The following is a 2,219-nucleotide window of genomic DNA, read 5'->3' on the forward strand; positions in this document are numbered from 1 at the left end:
TTTGACCCACATAATCAGGTCAGGATGAATTAAAATTGATGGAAATGGTTACTTTCTGAAGTTTGAACAGGTGGTAGATTCTAGCTCATTTGTCCATTGTATATGAGTGACTACATTCAGACAACTCTGGGTACTACTAGCTGGTGGGACTTTAGGGACAGAAAGGAAAAAGCCAAGATCAGGTGAGAAACATCAAGGAATATCCCTGTGCCAAGTGGTTTTCATACACAGTGAGTAAAGGGAAGAAGGCAAAGAGGGGAAGGGGTTGTTAGATGCCTCTGAGAACTGATTGGACTCACCAAGGAAGTAGAGGACCCTTCTTCACTGCCAACGCAGAAGACACAGGAGGTTTTCCCTTAGCAACCTTTCCCCTGTGCTGCCGCCTATTCATGGAGTCACTGAAATTGTGACGCAGCTCACCATCCTTACTTTCCATGCGTCCAGCCGGAAGTTAATTCCACTGCCGCATAACTCCGTGGATACTCTTATTTCCACTGTGAAGGCGGAAGATCCATCTTCATTTGACTCTCTGTTCTTGGGAATAATTTGGTAGACATGTGCCAGAATGCAGTAGAGGAATGCTGTGAAGGGTTTTCACACAATATACAACTCGACTGCCTCCATTCTTCTTCTTTTTTTTTTGCTTTTGCATTCAACTTTATTAACATAGAAGCTCTTAACAGTTCTCCAAATAAATATGTTTGTAAAAATAGGCCATTTTAATTTTTTTTTACAATTCAGGCTCTTTGATAGTACTCAGAAACAACACAGTGATGGCAGTTTTCCTGATTGGTGTGTAGTCTTTAAAAATTGTAAGGAGTTACTTGTAGGAAATGTGTGTAAAACCAGTAAGATTGCATTTATGCATCCATCATTTCAGTATTGTTTGTAACCTGGGCAAATCAGCTTGCCTCTTTATGTCACTAAGCCATGCTCACTCATATTCTCTTTGGGAAAGTCACCCGAAGTTGTTAAAATTGGAGATGAGGAGGTCTTTTTTACACCAAGTATTGGCAGGCAAATGGTGGCTTTCGGTTCAGGATGTGTTACGTGGGTTTTCTTGAAACCCGTAAGCCCATTGGTCTGATGAACTTCTCATATTTAGGAGGTTTTCTTGTAAAGCCATCTCCAACAAAGCAGACTTTAGTAAATATCGTTTTCCATGCCTTCTTTTTTCTCTTTCCAGTACGAATAACTTTTAATACTTCTGTTTCTCCCTGGGTACCAACTTTGAGCAGAGGGACTTCCCACCTTCTCTTTCTATTTTTTTCAAATATCTTGGACAGTACTTTTGCTCACGACTGTCCTTCTCTGTCCAACAGATAGGCCAGGTACTGCTCCCTGAGGAGTCTTATCATCATCATTTTGTTTGATGTTTTTCTTTAACTGCATCTTGATGGTCTCCTTCATTTTTATTTGTTAGAACTTAGCCTTTAGGCCAATCTTATTTTTTTGCCTTTTCTGATCGATCATGAGCCTTTCTGCTTTCTTTCTCTTTTTCTCATGGTAATCCAAATGATACCCAAAGCATTTACAGTGTAATTCAATATATTCATTTTGTGGCATGGAGAAAGTCATGAACTCAATGGAGAGAAAAGACTTGGGGTCTCAGATATCCAGGAGCAGTCCTTGCTCAATCCAAGACCAGAAAGTGACCTTCTATCTGCATTCATTTTTCTAATTACATCCACCCATTATTTCTAATTGCTTTGGCCCATACCTCTTTATGCTTTATTTATGCACACATGGTTAGTGATTCAATACTCATATTTTCTTTTGTTTTAAAAGCACAATTTTTAGGAAAACATGGAAATTCAATATTTGAGGAAACTTGTGTGCGAATCCATTGTATACTAGTAAATTCCTCTAGACCATGAAAAGTGCCAACTGAACAATGATATAAATGCAAGATTGAAACCAATCTTCCCATGAAAGATTCAGTCTGGATAATTTTTTTGCACTTAAAGATAAACTTTTCTTGTAAACAGTACAGTAAAACATTGTGTTTCTTTGTGAATATTTCCCTGATATTTATATATATTGTCCTAAAACATACCTTGGAATCACTCTCACGTAAAGTAATAGGCAAATTGATTAGGATTTTCCCAACAAATCTAGTCAGTCTGTTTCTATAATAAGAGTATGAGAAAGAAAAGATCACACAATGATTAAATTCAATTTCACATGTATTCATATATATATATATTCATAGCTCATTT

The 2,219-nt window shown here is 37.5% G+C and overlaps 1 pseudogene; it reads right to left on the reverse strand.

Moving 5' to 3' along the window:
• Window positions 1-915: 915 nt before the first annotated feature.
• LOC150040219 (ribosome biogenesis protein NSA2 homolog pseudogene) lies at window positions 916-1,566 on the reverse strand (annotated as a pseudogene).
• Between the last annotated feature and the right edge of the window lie 653 nt (window positions 1,567-2,219).

This window comes from Megascapheus bottae, chromosome Y (genome assembly GCF_031878675.1).
Source record: "Megascapheus bottae isolate mThoBot1 chromosome Y, mThoBot2.hap1, whole genome shotgun sequence".
Taxonomy (NCBI): domain Eukaryota; kingdom Metazoa; phylum Chordata; class Mammalia; order Rodentia; family Geomyidae; genus Megascapheus; species Megascapheus bottae.